At 39.0% G+C, this 18,361-nt stretch overlaps 1 long non-coding RNA gene across 1 annotated transcript in view; it reads left to right on the forward strand.

The window, feature by feature from the left end:
* The window catches only part of LOC120608227 (uncharacterized), a 302,358-nt gene that overhangs the window by 207,853 nt on the left and 76,144 nt on the right, over positions 1-18,361 (forward strand). The gene's annotated exons all lie outside the window — the stretch shown is intronic.

The following is an 18,361-nucleotide window of genomic DNA, read 5'->3' on the forward strand; positions in this document are numbered from 1 at the left end:
CAGTATTGCCAACTGTAGGCACCATGCAGAACATTAGATTCTCCACAATTTATTCACCTTGTAATTGGAAATTTACACGCTTTGACCAACATCTCTCTATTTCTACCACTCTCAGCCCCTGGCAACTACCATTCAGTTGTTTATATGAGTTTGGCTTTTTTAGATTCCACATACAACTGATACTATTCAATATTTGTCTTTTACTGTCTGACTTATTTCCCTTATAAGGTTCATCCATATTGTCAGCAATGGCTGTATGTCCTTCTTTTTCATGGCTGAATAATATCTATATCTATTTATATTATATTCATCTATGCATATTTATGCATGTACATATATATATAAATGATTACAACATCAAGTTAGTTAACACATCCATCACCTCACAGTTACCATTCATGTGTGTGTCTGTTGAAAACATTTAATATCCACTTTCTTAGCAGATAGAGATTTCATTATAATTATTTTAAATGGCTAGAATGTTACATATGACAGATATAATGTTCTATTTTTTTTCTCTTAAACATTTCAATTATTTTAAAACTTTTGTCATTGTAAATGACCCTGTAATAGAGAACTTCTGTCATATCACTCAAAAGCTTGAGCCATTGGATTTCCTGGGATTTGCTTGGGTAGGATGACATAATAAGCCAATGAGATGCAAAGAATGAAGCTGTAAATGATTAAAGAATTGCATCAAATGGGGTAAACCAGTGCTATAATCAGTCAGACCTAAAGAAGCCATCTCCCCGAAAGGTCAGAGATAGTACTTGGAAGAATTACCTGGCTCAATGGAGAAAATCTTCATAATTTCTTATGGTCCTTTGTGGTCTTGTCAGAGGGTAAGTAGCAAGGTGTGAAAAACACCAAAGGAGCACGAATGTCTGTGTGGAGCTTTTGCAATATTTTGAATAATTTTTTTGTATAATATTCTCAGAATTGGGTGTTTTGAGTAAAAGAGTACATACCAGTTTGGGTTCTTGACAAATGGTGCTTCGGCAGAGTTGGCTATTTGTCCAGCAAACACTCCCATTCCATAATATAGAGTTGTTGTTGGGAAGTTGCTGCCTGGCCAGGAACTATATTTCTAAACCCTACCTTCTCCTCCACCTCATAGCTAGGTGGTATCATGTGACTACTTCATGCAAATGTAATATGAGTGAAACTCCTTTGTTACTTCATGCCAAATGCTTAAGAAGTGAGAATCACTTCTCCATTTTATCTTCTGTCCTCTACTGGATGGATTTCTGTATACAGAGTAATTTTCAAAACTGAGAATACAGCAAAGTGAAACTTCTATGAGACCGGGTCTCTGAATAATTAGAGAGAGCAGAGCTTGCCCCTTTTTCTAGCCTGTCTTCTGCTATGTGGACTTTATGTGAATAAAAAATAAATATTTGTAATGTTAAGTCACTGGGATGCTGAGATGTTCATTACATGTTTTTCTTGTAATATACTGTTATTACTTCATCTTTATTTGATCAATTTTGAGAGAATGAGAGTAATTCTGGTTTCCAGACTTGATCATTCCTCTTATAGCTGAGTACACACAGTCTTTGATGGTTCACATCCCCTTATAAACAGGTATAAATGAAGAATATTTACTCAGTTTAAATGTGTATGACATGTGTCTCCATTGCTTCCCATCTTTCTGATATCCTTTAGGATATCTTACCTTTCTCCTTCCAAGTATTCTCTCAGAACCTTTTGCTTCTAAGCAATTTCCAGTGATGCCACAAGTTACCTTATCTATGAGAATCAGCTGATCAGAATGAAGACCAAAATGAGTCTTACATAGGTACTATCTTGTATGATTAGCTTTCTTGTTTAGTGTTGACGGTCTGTTCCGTTTGAACAGTTGCATAAATTGGCTTCGCAAACTCAGCTGGTTAGAGTTGCTCTAAAACTGAGTTTTTAGATATTTATATTGATAACTGTAAAACTTGGCTTGCTTTGATACTACCTAAGATTCATATCATTTAAGGAGGCTTCTGGCCGGGGGAAATAGTTTGCTCTCTTGACATTATTTCTCAAATACTAGTGGTTCAGCACAGATTTTAATTTTCCTTTCAAATCCATGGCAATCTCAACTTGCAATATATTGCTTAGTCCTGTCCATCTGTCTCTTGGAATGCATGCAGGTGCGCATGTGTGCGTGCACACACACACACACACACACACACACACACACAATCACAATAATCTTAGCTTTCTGCGAGATTTTAAACTTCTACTGAGTGAAATGCAGGTTTCCATGTACTTCATGGCACTGTTTACAAAGGACTTGAGTCACCCAAGCCCCATGGGCAGCATTTTCATCTGATTCATCTATTCAAAGGACAGAGGGGTCAAGGCTTGGTGCCAGGCTAGTGGCCCAGCTGAACCATTTGAATAAGAGTCTTTGAACCACATCAGAGAACGATCTGAAGTCAATTTCTGTTATAGCCAACAGATCTAATTGGAAAGTAAAAAGAATAAATTTAGAAAAAAAAAAAAAGGAGAAAGAAATAAAAAACACTTTTTATCTCCATTGTAATTTACCAAGTTTTCCTTCTGTCAGACGTGGGGAGAAGAATAGTGACATGTAATTCTTCTTAAATATGGAATACTCAGAAGGAGATTGTGTCTGAATAGCTAAAGGTCATTCCTGTGGAGATACTGTTCTTATAAGATTAAAATCTGATTATTATCATAATAGTGCTAGTAATATCCTGTTAGTAAATGTGCTAATCTGTACAATAGGCAGCTTCTTGGTTTTGAATAAGATATTTTTACTTCCCATGATTTCAAAAGACCTAGATATAAGAAATATGAATGATATTTTGCTATATGCTTAAAATTCAAACTCTTGAGACATGTTTCATCTGAACCTGAGGAAGAAATGGAGATTTCATTTTGATACCTCTCTACCCTTCTTGGTCACCACTATCTGGCCTTGCCTTTCTCTCAAGGTTGGATAGTTAGAAAATTCTAGAAACTGTAATGGAGGCAGGTTGAGGTAACTTATGTCTGTAGGAAATGGTTGCGAAGGGACAGATGCCAAATGAAAAGGCCTTGTCCAGGGGTTGCTGCTATCCTCACAGCAGTCATCACCCACATACTTGGAGCTATGACCAGTGTGGTCACAGGTTGGCAGGTGACCTGAAGCCTATTGGGAAGCACCATAGCTCCTCTCGTAATCCTGAATCATTTAATCCTTGTGCTTCTTACTTATTAAACCATCCGTTGTATCTTTTCTTTTTCTCTTGCAACTCTGCCTCCTTCCTTCTTGCTTCCGTCTTTATTTTCTAAAAAATTTTATTCTGTCTTCCCCCTGCTTTTTCTTTAATGAGTATATTTTCCCCTTTTCTTCTTTTGTATCTTAGATGCAAAGAATTTGTGAGGAGAGAGAAATATTTCTTTCTCTCCTAGATGAGCGGGAAAATTGCATTCTAAAAAACTTATTTGGCATGCTGGTCAAAGCAGAGCCTCTCCGTAAAAGAGGAATGGATATTTAGGAAAGAGAAGATGACTTCAGGTGTGAGAAAACATGTATCATGGAAAGATAATATATTACTTTACTAAGGCCGCCCTAACAGAACACCATAGATTTGGTGGCTTAGACACAAAAATTTATTTTCTCACAGTTCTGGAGGTTAGAAGTTTGACTTCAAGATGTAAACAGGGTTGGTTTCTTCTGAGACCTCTCCTTGGCTTGCAGGTGGCCATCTTCCCCTCCCTGTGTCTTTATGAGGTTTTCCTCTGCGTGTGTCTATGCCTCAATTTCTTCATATTATAAGAATAAAAATCATATTGGCTTACAGTCCATTCCAATGATCTCATTTAACTTTAATTACTTCTTTAAAGACCCCATCTACAAACACAGTCACGTTCTGAAGTACTGGGGGTTAGGACTGCAACATATAAGTTTCTGGGAGGGACACAATTCAATCCCTCCCAGAATTTAAAAAAAAATTTTTTTTTTCAGTGTGCAAAATGTGTTACTCATTTTTCTCATGAAGCATATCTATGACGCCACATACACTTATACATTAAACTTTAATATTATTTTCTCGGGCTATGAGTTTTCAAAGGTTAATGAACACTGGTGGTGGTGGTGGGTAGAAAGATAGTGATGAGAGGAGCAGCCATTATGAGAAACGAGGGAATGATTTTGGTTACTTCTCTGAGAAATAGAATTGTATACAGAGTCTGTGACTGAGCAGAACAAACGCATTGGCAAAATGTATTTCCAAATGATTTCTGGACACGAGTACGATCGCCAACATTGATTTGGCACTGTGTGATGCCGCAGCACAGATACTGACATATCAGTGGGAAGATCTGTCTGTGGTGAGAGGGGAAGGGGCTGAGATCAGATTTATATGTTGGGAAGGTCCTTTCCTGTGGAGATTTCAGAGCATTTGGAAGCTATGCAAACAATAGCATTTGGCAAGACTGGATACTCTCTCTTCAAATACAGAAGCATTCCTGGAGGCGATCCTGAATGTGGGTTGCTCCTAGCAGCCGAGTAGGTTGTCATACAAGGAACAGGGAACACAAGCCTCAATTAAAAGTCTTCTGGTGAGATGCTATTGTCTATGTGGTCCCCAGTCTTCAACAGTCCATGCCAACCACCAGTAATGACTCATGTTTGATGTTTTTCTTAGAGTATAGACTCATTTATGAGAGTTACAAAAATGAGACATGGTGGTATGGAGCTTCATGGTCCTAATTATTTCCATTCTTTTTCTTTTTTGTTCCTATCTAGTTAATATTGGAAAGTGAAGAAGAGGTGGGGCAGGGTGCAAAACAGCATGAGAACTTAGCATCAGAAATGTTTAAATCTTCCTCCCACAGATCACTAATTAAAGATCTATTTGAATTCTTTAATATTTATATAACAGTGGTTTTAAAGGACAGTGGTATTCAACCCTGCCTGGATATCAATAAATTAGGACCAGGTGTGTGTGTATGGAGGGGCACATGTGTGCAGGCTGTAGGAGTTTAAAAATACTGATACCAGGGCCTTGTCCCAGATGTGTTAAATCAGAATCACTGGCAGTGGGGCCTGGGCATGTGTATTTTAATACCTGGAGAAGGAGAGCAGGGATATCCTGTTTTCAGGTTATTAGCATTTGCAGGAAAATTGCTGAGCATGATAGGAAGCTCAGCAAGCTGCATGCTATCTGACCATTTGCTAGAGTCATGAAAAATGTAATTCAAATGAGATTGCAGGCTAAACTTTTCTTAAAATGACAGATAAATTGAGATACACTGTGGAAAACAACATTGTTTGACAATCTACTTTACAAACACCTAGCTGCTTCTCAGAGTAGAACTTTAGGCAGTGGCTCACAAACTTGAGTGTACATCAGAATCACCTGGAACACTCGTTAATGCCCAGATTGCTGGCCTCATCCCCAGAGCTTCTGATTTCGCTCTCTAGTGGAGCCCTGGAATTCCCATTGCTAACAACTTCCCAGGTGCTGCTGCTGGTCTGGGAACTACACTTTGAAAAACACTGTTTTAAAGAACAGCTTAAGAGAGGCGTACTTTTCGATCATATTTTATTGTCAATTTGTTTAGTCAGATTCATCTCAATAAAATAATTAAATTCCTTCTTAACGGTTAGGAGTTATTAAAATGGCGCAGATATATAAACATAGGGAACTGGGGACTGCGGACCTGGGAGGCTTCAGTGATCGGAAAGGGGCTGGTTGTCTTTTCCAAAGTCAGTTTGCAAGTCAGCTGTTCAGAGTACGAGGTGTTTTTTTCCCCAAAGGAGCAGTGCAGTAAGTGGGTGCGGGGATGCTCAGCCAATCCATTAAGCCTTTTCAATCAATAGAACTGGTGTGCTAGTTTTCCAATCATATGTATCAACTTACTCAGCTTTAATACATTTAATTTTTCACTTTTGCAGTGTAGATTTTTCTATGTAGATTTCTATGTAATTTCTATATAGAACTCTGAACTCAAAAAAATTTGTCCCAGTCTGTTCACAGCTTGTTATGGAGCTATTCCTGGTTAGGGATAAACACAATTCCAAGTGGAAAATTGTCATTAATGTCTTAAATCAGAAGCAATTATCTTTGAAAAATGTTTTTAACAAAAGATATCCGTATGCTCCCTGCACCCAACTCCGCTTTTCTTTTGAGGCGAAAGAAAACAGCAATATATTTTTAGCTTAAGTTAGAAAGTCCGTTATTGATATTAAATATCTGAGCATAGTTACCTGCAAACATTTTTGGAGGGAGGAGGGTTTTCAACTATTTCAATATCTTTAAAACTTATTAATTATTTACATTTTCTATTTCTTTTGCATAGTATTGACATTTTATAATTTTTAAGTAATTTATCTATTTAATCTTGATTATTATCCTGATTAGAGTATAGCTGACTATTGTTGGAGGAGGTCATCCAAAAGACATGACTTCTAGTTGACAGATAAGCAATCAGAGGCTCCTCACAGCTTCCCTGTCCTTGGAATGTACATTCTGTCCATCATCCTCACAGTGGGAGCCATTTTCAAGGACACAGTCTCGATAGAATAAGGTGTTATTGAACCCACCTGGATTGTGTACATGACTGAACCCAATTAAGGCCTCTATAAATTCAAGTTTTTTGGTGGGTGGTGCTAAGAACTACTCAGCTTGCGTCTAAGAGAAGCTTTGTATGTAAGTTCCCTTGCTTATCAAAACTACAACCTACCACTTTGCAGTGGCCTGCCCCTTTCGATCTCTCCTTGCTCTCCAGGTAAGCGGACTTGTTTCAGATTTCATCTGGGGAATTCCCAAGGGTTGCAACCCAGTAAATAGTGAGCCAAGCAGGAGACCAAAGAAATGGGTCTTGGGAAAGAGGCATCCGTGGGGGAATTCCCCAGTTGGCCTTTGACCTCTATGTGGGGAGGGGTGGCTGGTATGTTAGATGCTTGGGGACTGCCATATGAATATGAGGACGCTTCCCAAATGTCAGCTGGTTTAATGTGCTTGTTTGAGGAACTGTGCATAGCATACTGTGGTTTAAAGAAAAAAGGGAAATGAATGGCTGCTGCTGTGGGCTGGCCTCTACTGTGGGTAGCTCGGCTAGTCACCGATGCCTAACTAGATGCCGAAGCTCGAGTTAGAAACTTGGAAGAGCTGAGGTTAGAGATGAACATACAGTTCTCCGTTATTCTGTTAGCCTCGGGGTAGCAGACAAGATGGGAGAGCAGGATGATAAATAGAAGCAAGTGTGCCATTTTGCAAAGCTAGGAAGACATAAGCTATTGCAGGATTAAGGTTTGAGTGTTTATGACAAAGCCTGACTGGGATGCTAAGAGGTGGAATCCCTCGAAAAGTGTGGAGAGCCAAGAGGAGGTTGTTGTGGTGATTGACTGAAACAAATGAAACACCGCAAGTTTTGACCCCTAATACAAAGGAAAGTAAAAGCACAATAACAACCACCCCAGACAGTGGAGCAGCCTCCAATTCAGGAAACGCTCATGATGAGAGAACATATGCCAGCTGAGCTTACCGATTTAACTGTCAAGATCCAATAAAAGGCTGGAAAGTATCCAGGCATGGTTAGTGCTGCAATGGGATACAGGGGGCGACGGCATTTTTTCTGATTGGGTAGGAAGCAGAGAAAGTGAACATCACCACACACCCAGACCTCCAGCAGCACCTGCATGGAGCTTTGGGGGTTCAATGTACTCACTTCCTTATTGATTGTACTATTCTAGCTTGCAGGGAGACTTGGCCCAATGAGGAGGATCTCCCTGGGCCCATGGGCCCCTAGAAATTTATAGAGGAGGTACAACAAATTCCTAAGGCGGTCGGAAATGAGACAGACCGTCTCATTGGAGGCTCTAATTGGGCCATAATCACTACAAGAATGCAAACCAAGATACTCTAGTCCACCCCCAAACACCTGGTGTGAGACTCTGATCTCCATGTTGAGCCCAATCATGAGACAATACATTTATGATTTAAGATAATCCATTGCTGATGTGGGGGAAACTGGCAAATCCTAGGAGTGGGTGCAAACCATGGGAAGGACCTGAGATATAGAGGGAATTTGATAAGCCAAAGGCTATCTCAGTTGGCTGCAAAGTGCCCAGTAAAAGTAATCCAACCCAGAAACAAATGTGGTTTGACCTCATTGCTATCAGAACTCCACATAAATAATAGACTGACTATCCAATACTCGGTTAGCCTATGGAAAACCCTAACACCTGAATAACTATTCAGAACCATCCCACCTGCCCCAGCAGAGGCCTCAGGGATACAGTTTATTCTTGGTGGGTGCTTCCCAAGGCCCAGATATAGAATACAAGCCAAATTGCCCCCAGATGAGTGCCCTTGGAGGCAATCGGAGGCCTCGTGTTGAGCTCACTATTCAGTGATCCTCCTGAAATTAAAGGTGATGGTTCTAGTTGATAATTGCAACTGAATGTTCTCTAATACATGGTAACCCTCAGAAGTGTTCTGGCCCCACTGGCACCATCGATTGTTATGTAAGACGAGCAGTTGTGGTCAGGAAGGTCTTTTCGACACTGCAAATTGGACATTCTCCCCCATGAGAATATGAAGTTTTTATCTCTCAAGTAGAGAACATATGGGCATTGGTATGCTATAAAGGTAAACTCTGCAAATCTCTGTTGGTGATTTCTGCCTCCAGGTTAGAGTAGTCACACCAGTGCAGAGGAGAAATGTTAACTGGGAACCAATAAGTCTATTGTCCTGAAAAAAAAAATAAAAAGGTATGATTGGTAAAATGCAAGCCTATCCAACTCTTAAGAACATGAAGAGATGTGAGGAGATGCGAGTCTTTGTAGGGATTTGGGGGTTTTAGTAGACTTTTATTCCCCACCTGACACAGTGCCTCTGTCCCTTACACTGCCTGGTAAAGAAAGGACACGTGGGACTGGGGATCAGAGCAGCAAACCACCTCTGGGAAGACAAAAACACTAGTGATGCAGAGTAGAACTCCGGGTATCGCCCATGCAGGGCTGACATTTGAATTAGATGTGTCTGACTCTAGGGCACCATGGCAGAGAACAGAAGAAAGAGAGTACCCCTAGGATTTTGGCCCCAACTCTGGAAGGGAACAGAAACCCAGTATATCCCCATAGAGCCATTTAATGCTGATAGTGTCACCGCTGGGGTGATGTGAAATCTGATGTCGCCACAGTGGCATGGGGGGTGGGGCGAGGAAGAGGAGGAGGTGGATAGTGGATGGTGGTGTTCTATGTTGTTCCTCAGTTCTTCCTCACAGACACAGCAAAGAATTACAGGTCGGCGAGATTTAGAAAAAGATATATTGAAAGTACATTTTAGACTGGCCATACTAGAGAAGGCTGTAGCCCTGTGGAATTTAGGTGATGAAGAGATAAGATAGTACACCCCAAGGGGAGGAGCAGGAGTGCTGTAACAATGCAGAAATGGGAAAGTCTTTATATTTGGGCCGTGATAGGAGGTCCTAGATGATCTGTATATGAGTTCACTTTGACTGACAGTTGGCTGCTATATAATGCTTAGCCTACTGTACATGTGCTTACCCAGAATTCAGTCTGTTATAACCAGATTCATAATTTCCAGGCATAGTCATGATATTATAATGATGGTATAATGAGGCTGAAATTATGGGCAGTACTTTCTGCACATGCATTTGTAGCTGGTTTAGCCAGCAGCTTTTATGGCCTTTGTGCTCTAGGATTTGGGATAATTTATAACCCTAAAAGGTATTTCTGGGAGGTGCTTAAGGAAGGTCTTCAAGGGAGGTTTCTGTGGTTACAGAGCTGGGCCTTACCTCCTGTTGTTCATTCCTGACTACCTAACAATTGAGTCTACCTAATATCCTTATCAGAGCTGCAAATTGCAAAGAAATATATATACATTTTTGGCTATTTAACCTCCTGAAGTGGAGTCACTGAGTATTCTTCAACCTCTCGTTCAGTGTTTGGGTCTTTAAAATTATGTAAATTTTTACTGTAGTGTTTTGTTCAGACAGTAATATGGAGTAATTTTTATTGCATGCATTGTAATATTGAGTGCCTATAGATTTCTTTTTTTCCCTCCTGCTACTTAATAGGACAGAAGAGACATCTGGAGTCTTAATATTACTAGTTTTAATTTGGGTATGAAGTGAAAAACATGCATGTAATATAGTTAAGATTCTGTATACAAGGATAAAAAAAAATTGGCCAATTATTGAATATCTGCTATGTGGCAGGCATTGTGCTATATCTAGAATCTAATACAATTAAAAATAAGAGGCTTCTCCCTCTTTTTCTTAGAGCATTCATTTTAGAAAACTTGTAAGTCCTCTTTTTGAAATGTATGTAAATCTTTTTAAATGCTAAATAAGCCTCTGGCCCTCTTTTAGTCCCAAGAATGACTTAAGGACCTGGGAGCCACTTCTTTACAATGTAATTGGTTAAGGAAGATAGTGCCTCATTTCCTAGTCTCTGTGGGAGGGTAGAAGCCAACTTCAGTGAGTCTATTGCTCCAAGTTGCAAAACTATCTCCTGTCATAAAGATACGAGAAGTTTATTTTTCCTTAGGATAAAGCTAATTAGCAAACATAGGTGGCCACCCTAATTGCTAGGTGAATTTAGGATGAACTGTGCATGACAAACGATGCTGTCAAGCCATGTTACTTGAAGACTGGTTATTGCTAATCTTGAGAATGTGTGTGTAATGAGTTATCTACTTGGCTGTATAAAAGGGTAAGATTTCTGTCTTTGTAATCCCTTAGCAGACTGTGATGCATATGTTTATTCAATAATGAAAACTTTCTATTTTACTTTACTAAGAGGTCTTTTGGGTTAGCAGAAAGTTGTGTTTTGTATTTCTCCAACATATATTTGCTACATTTACATATGCTATATAGTTTAACCCTCTGAGGTATGCATTTAATGTCAATGTTTTAGAATAGGAAGCTCAAGTTCAGAGAAACTGATTACAAGTTTATACAACTTGTAAATGCAGAATAGAATTTGAACCTAATTTTTTCTGGCTCCAGTCTTTTATTTCATTGTGCCATATTTCTCACAAATAGGCATATCATTTATTTATTTACATGTAGCCTTACTACATTCAATAACATCAACTCATTGTTGTTGACATGAGAATTAACAAAGTTTACTTGCTAAATTTTTCAAATGACTTAAGGGCCAGGTCTCTGAGTCAAGGTGAATCTCTTCATTTATGCCCAGAGCAGTAACTGGCAACTCTTCACAATATTATTTATCTGGTAGTGACTAGCATACTTATCTACAAAGGAGTGAATCCAAGCCTTCATTTAAAGTACATAGAACCCAAAGCAACCACAAACATTTAGAATACTACCTGTCGAACTATATTTTATCTTGATTAAAAAAAAAATAGGTTTCCCACCCTTAATCTGCTTTAGCAATGTTTAGTGATGTAAACTAACCAAAATTGGCTACCTGGTGGGTTTCCCCTCCCCTCCCCACACACACACCTCAGGTTCTACATTCAAATATTGGTATCACATTGGAATTACTCACAAAAATCAAATAGCATTTCCTGACTAAAATCCTTGTAAGAACAAAATGATAATGTTTATGAAGATATTAAGTTATATGTAATTTTAAATCATCATGCTAGTACTTACAATTTTTATATTTTCTATTTTTTCCTTGTACTTTTCTTTTTATGAAACAATTAAAACTTTTTCCAAAGTCTATGTTCTAATGTCATACAAATTCAGAATGTTGAAGTGTGTTAGCTGTTACTTGCAGTTTTCAAAAAAGTCCCACAAGAGAAGAAAACTCAGAGCTAGCTATTCTGCAGATGGAGATGGAAAAGCCATCATCATATGATGCACTTGCCTTAGGTGAGGTCTGCACAAGGTGTCTGCACAAGGTGTCCAGGCAGGTCACCTTGTTTGTTCTCAGTCAAAGAGGGATCTACTACTGGCCTGAGGGTTCAAGTGTCAGATCCCTTCATACAAATGCATCTTTCTCATGTATTATGGTCACAATCTTTCTCAGGGCCCTGGTTTTGATGCAGAAGTCCTGCTGAGGCCGTGGATTCAGTCTCCTTGTAGGTGTGCTGCCAGTATCATTGAAGCCACAGTCTGATTTTCACCACACTTGGATCTGCAGAGAATCTTAAATGTTGCCATAAGGCTTTCTGACTTTCACAGGAAGCCTTGAATTGAGTCGAATATCCCAAACGTATCTTTTTAAAAAGAATCTAAAAGTAGTTAACCAAAGGCAGCCAATTCTACAGAGCTTATTGCCTTTGACCTCAAATTCTTCAAGTACTATTCCTACTTCATAAGTCAGTGCTTCATTTTCACCTGTAACTTGTCCCAGACTACCACAGTTAGAGCGTTAAAATAGTGATGCTGCTGCATCTGGCTATAATCACCAACCCACCTACCAGCCAGCTGATCTATGGGTTACTCACAACCAAGGATCTTAATGGGAGGACTCTTCCGACCTGAGAATCTCCTGTCTAGGGCTACTCGCAAGACCAGATATCTTAGCCTGAGTCCCCCATAAAGCAGAACCTGAGATAAAGGCTGGCTTGCAGGTAGATTATTTTAGAATGTGATTCCAGAGATCCAGAGTTGGGGGATTGGAAAGAATCAAGGATGGTGGGGACGCCTATTTAGAGTAGCATCATTGGGATGGTTACTATAGGAAACTGGAACTCAGTTCTGTCAGGGACTTTGAAAAATGGTCAATTTCACCTCAATTTATTATTCAAAACTTGGGAGAAGTTAATATTTATCCAGGAGCCCCTATATTAGTTTTTTAAAAAGACTTCTATTAAAATATAGCTAACGTGCAATATTAGTTTCAGGTATACACCATAGTTATTTAACATTCCTATACCTAAAGAAGTGAGAACCACGATAAGTCCAGCAACCATTTGACACCATACAACGCTATTACAATATTATTGACTATATTCCCTGTGCTGTATACCATATTCCCATGACTCATTTGTTTTATACCCGGAAGTCTGAACCTCTTATTCCTTTTCACCTTCCCTCTCTTTTTTTAAAATTTATCAATTACAGTTAACATTCAATATTATGTTAGTTTCAGGTGTATAGCATAGCGGTTAGACAATTACATAATTTACAAAGTGATTCCCCTGACTAGTCTATTAGGGTTTATTGTTGCTTTAACAAATTACCACAAACTAGCAGCTTTAAACATTATCTTACGGTCTGTAGGTCAGAAATCAAGGTGTTGGCTATATTCTTCTCTGGGGACATTAGGGGAATACATTTCCTTGTTCATTTAGTTTGCTGGCAGAATTCAGTTCCTGCCTTTTATGATTTTCGGAGGATCTAAGTTTCCTCCCAATATCATTTTCTCACATCCTGAAGAATTTTATTTAGCATTTGTTGTGCCATTATGATGACAGTGAGTCTTCTTGGTTTTCTTTTACATGAAAATATGTTTAATTTGCCTTCTTTCTTGAAGGAAAATATCCTATCTAAGTAAAGCTATCCTAGAACCCTAGTTTGATACTCTAAAAAACTGTTTCTAGCACTATAAAGAGATTTTCTGACCCTTCATGGTTTCTGGTGCGAAATGAGCCATTAGCTGGATCAGTCATCCCTTATATGTACTTACATTTTGTTTCTTATGCTTTCAAGAGTTGCTTCTTGTCTTTGGCTTTCCGCTTTTTGACTATGACGCACCTCATCACAGGTGCTTTGTGTTTATTCTGCTTGACGTTTATTTAGTATCATTTTAAAAAATTTTTTATAGCATCAAATTGGAAATTTTCCAACCTATTTTTTCAAATATTTTTCTGCCCATTTTTTTCTCTTCTCCTGGCACTTCAACATATGTATATATGTACATACATATATATATATATACGTGTGTGTGTGTATATATGTATATATATACACACACACACGTATATATATATATCAGACCATTTGATATTATCTAATCAGTTTCTGAGACTCTTGGTTTCTCCTCAGTCTATCATCTCCCTATTACTTGCCTTGGATAATTTTCTATTTCTTTACTGATATTTCCATTGACCAAAAATTTTGTTTTACTTAATTGGTGATAATTATAAGAGCTATTTTAAAATCCCTGTATTTTAGTATCAGCATTTGTTCATGTCTAGGTCAGACGTGATTGATTTTTTTCTTCTCCCCTAACAATACATTCTATTATCTTAGTTTTTCTTATGTTGGATAATCCTGAATTATATTCAAGGTATTATAAATGTTAAGTTGTGGAGATTCTGGAGTGTTATTTTTCTGTAATTCTGGATTCTGTTATTTTTCTGAGTTATTTTTTTCCCGCAGCAGGTAATTGGGTTAGCTATATTTGAGCCACAAGCTTTGTTGCATTGGGTAAAAGATCTGGTCTCGATTCAGATCTTTGGTCTTTAATTCAGCTGCTTTGAGTCTCTTCTGCTTTGAGCATACGCAGGCTCAGTTGGTGATATGGACAGAAGAGTTTGCATATCCCTCTGTGATTTTTATCACTTCAGAACTCCCATGATTTCTTCAGTGCTTGACATCATCTGTCCCCAGACTAGAAAGAGTATGAATTTCTCCATGTGAGTCCCTCTCACCATGCGTGGACTATGTGGGCTGCTTCTAGTTCCTGATTAAAGGTGGGGACATACATAAAGGTGCGGAGCTCACCATCCTCCCCACTTCACGGAAGTGTACTTTCCATAAGACTCTGTTCTGTTTATCCTCCTATATTTTTCTTCACATAGTCGCTTTTTGTATTATAGCCAGATTTCATAGTTGTTTTCTGAAGAGCGGTCCATCTGATAGACTAAGTCTGTCCTATTTGGAAGTAGAAGTTCCAGTGTAATCTGGGCCTGGACTGTAAATGACACAGTGGTCATCACTTGCTCTCTTTTTATTTGCCTCTCAGAAAGAGGCAATATCCTCAGGGGCGTGGGCTCTTCACACACTCTACGATACCTCTATGCAAAGAGGACATGGATACCACAAGCTAGTGGGTTTACTCTTGAGACTGAAGCACAACTTCTACAAGTACAAAAATATTCTAGCTGATACTTTTTTTACCTGCTTAGTAGTAAGAATGTATCCTTATTCATTCACTTATTCATTCCTCATTTAAGAAATATCGAGTGTCCACTAAGTGCCTGGCTCAATGCCGTATTTTGGGTTATGGCAGTGAACAGTATTTACATGGTTTCTGCTAAGGCATAGTTTATGTTCTACCAGTAAAGACATTATCGTAAAATGTGATACAAGATATGATAGAGTGCAGATGTTACAGAAATCCACTTAAAGGATGTACAGTTTAGCCAAGGTATCTAGCAATGGCTCTAAACTGAGGTGATGTACAAGTCGATATATGAAGGATAACTTGGAATTATCCAAGTGAAGGAGAAGAGGAAAGAACATCATGTGCAAAGGCCCTGAGGAAAGTTAAGATATGGAAGAGTCAGGATATAAAAAATTTAGAGTGGCTGTAGCATAGAGTGTGAGGAAAAAGATCATTCAATATGTGGGGTTGAAAGGACTGGAGGCGAGGGGGCGGGCCATGTTGTCAGCTATGCATGCTGGATCGATTCCAAATCTAATATGTCCCCTGCTCTCTGCACTGAAGGCCAACATGTATGGATTACGTCAGTGGTTCACCTGCCTTTGGTTTCTGGTTGTTTTGCCAATGAGGCTCCCAAACTGGAAGAAGGGAGGAGAGTGAAATCAGTGCATTTATTTTCCTACTGTCCTGCCTATGGCAGCACCTTGAAGTAACTTTATTCCATAGCTTTCTTCAAAGTCTCTCCTACTCTCAAGGAGGCTTCTACCTGATTTTCTCCTTTTCTCTTTTTAGCCTAGAGGTGACAACAATCCAGACTTCTCTACTATCTGCAACATCAGGAATGCAGAACTGCTATTGGTATTACTGAGTGAGGGATTTGTTATAGAAATAAGAATTTACATAATTGTGAGATAGGTAAATAAAAAAAAAAGAGAATTGGAGCATCAGAGAAGTCATAAACTGGTTCTTCTGAAGCACTGGTAAAGGTGGAAAAATTGGAGCTTGATGGGCAATCTGGGAAGCTAGTCACAGTCAGGTGCTGGACTGGAATGACAAAGGAAAGCTGGAGGAGAAGTCTGCATCTAACGGTGAGCCAGGGGTTGCTATTGGTCAGCAGGGTCAGCAATTGGGAAGAGCCGACATGAGGCAAGGTCAAGCTGGAACCCATCTGCAGCTCTGTATCTGTCCTTTACCACTCTAAAACTGTTACCACTGAATTATACTAGCCACTGCCTCACTGCTGCCTTCCAAATATAAAATTTCCCCTCTGGTCAATTCAAATCCAGAGCCATACAGCAAAAGAGAATCTGGAAAGTGTGGTTGTAGCTTAGCCTTATTGACACTGTACAATCCCCTCACACTATTCCATATGGTTTCCCTATAGCACACCTACAACTTTCTAAATAAGCCCTTTGTAAAATCCATCTGAAATGATACTAATTTGAGTGCTATATTTTTCTCATTAGGACCCTGGCTGGTACATTATTTAAAAGTGCTTGGGTTTATCCTTAGGAAAATCAAAACCATTGGATTTCAAGCAGGGCAATAATGGGACAGATTTGTATGTTGAGGGTTTATTTTAGATGTAGTGTACAAAGTATGACAGAGGCCTAAAGTTGTGTCGGCTATGCATATAATGGAAAAAAAAAAATCAGAGGCAAGATTAAGACCATTTAGGAATCTCTTGCAGTTATCCATGTGAGTGGTGATGGAGGAAAATAGACTTAAAAGATGGTGATATCAGGCAGAATGAGTGGATTTGATGGCTAATGAGAGAGAGGTGTTTTCTGTGCAAACATAATAAGTACCACCAAGGGATATACAGTTATTGTCACATCTAATAGAAACATCGGAAATACAAGGTAATATTGATGAAAACTACAGTTCTAGAAAAGTGGGCATAATTTAAATATAGTGTGCAAAAATGTAACTTCTCATGTACTCTTTATAACCCCCCTGTCAACTGTTGGTAGAAGAGAAAGTGAAACTTGCCTATATGAGGTAACTTTCTTCTGGCTGTAATCAGCCTATTTTAGTTTAACTTAACATCCTTTGGTCAACAGCCTCTCTAGGTGTCTTCATGTCTTTCCTTTATGAGCTTCCCTTCTGGAGAAAACTTATGGACAGCATTATCACAGTGGTAAGGGTGGGACACCTGGAGGACACGTTGCTTTTTCTCCACTAGCACCAGCCGAACTTGACTGCAGCCACTGCAGCAAAGCCTGAGTTTGTATAACTTCTAGCACGCTCTTTTGGCACAAACAAGGCATGATGGCTTTCCTCACTCACTGTTCCTGACAGCATGGTTGAACCTCTGAAGCCTGGCTGCAGCACCATTTAATCAAGCATTTGGACGTTCTCTTTGTGTCTCTCCTCCAGTGCTACTTTTGTCTCTTGTTATAATAAACAGTCATCCACATCCACCCATCAGTTCTTTTAATGGAGGATCAGAGAAACTGGGGTTCAGTCTTGCAGGACCATCTATCCAGATCCATTTCTGTCCTTACAGCTCTCACTCGTGTGCCATATTGAAGCAGTAAGGAAGTACGCCCCCAGCTTGAAAATCTGACAGTTCTCCAGATTTTTTCTCAACAGTGTGTCTGTCTTAAGAACCACCAAGAATCATCATTTCCCTAATCTTCCCCCGCCCCCATATCTCTTTCCAATTCAAAAGTCAAAAACTTTCTACTTTTCTTCTTCCTGTCAGATGGGAACTTTTCCTTTTGTTATATTATCTTCCTTTTCAAAGTTACACACACACACACACACACACACTTTTCCTTTTATTATTAACCACACACACACACACACACACACACACACACACATACCACCACCACCAAATTTGGAGTTTAAATATATAAGGGGTGTCTTGACATGGCCTAACTTTCAAGATCAGTGTGGATTGAGGAAATTAAATTTGCAACCAAAAGTTGAGAATTACTGTCTTTGTTTTAAACTATATCAGTCTTTGCACTGAAGCAAGGAGTGTCTTTGGGTCAATGGCTGAGGTTTTTAAAAGGCAAGGGAAATAATGTATGAGGTTGATCTATAGGAAGTGAATAGAATCAGTTCTCCATTCAGGATGCTGGTTGTAATCTGTCACGTGGCATTACAAGTCAAAAGCTTGTGGCAATCTGTAGAAAATTGGAGTTGAAATGATGGATAAATAAAGGGGTCTCACCTTTATAGTGGTTTTAGTACACCCAGTACTACATATTTTATTTAAATTTAAATATCTTCTTTTACTGATCATAGCAAATAGATCGCTTTTTGCTTTGCTCTCCAACTCACGTGAAATGGAGACAGAAGAAGTTTTTACATTCTATTTTGATATTCCCTGACCTTGAGCTC

Source organism: Pteropus medius, unplaced genomic scaffold (assembly GCF_902729225.1).
Source record: "Pteropus medius unplaced genomic scaffold, Ma_sr-lr_union100, whole genome shotgun sequence".
Taxonomy (NCBI): Eukaryota; Metazoa; Chordata; class Mammalia; order Chiroptera; family Pteropodidae; genus Pteropus; species Pteropus medius.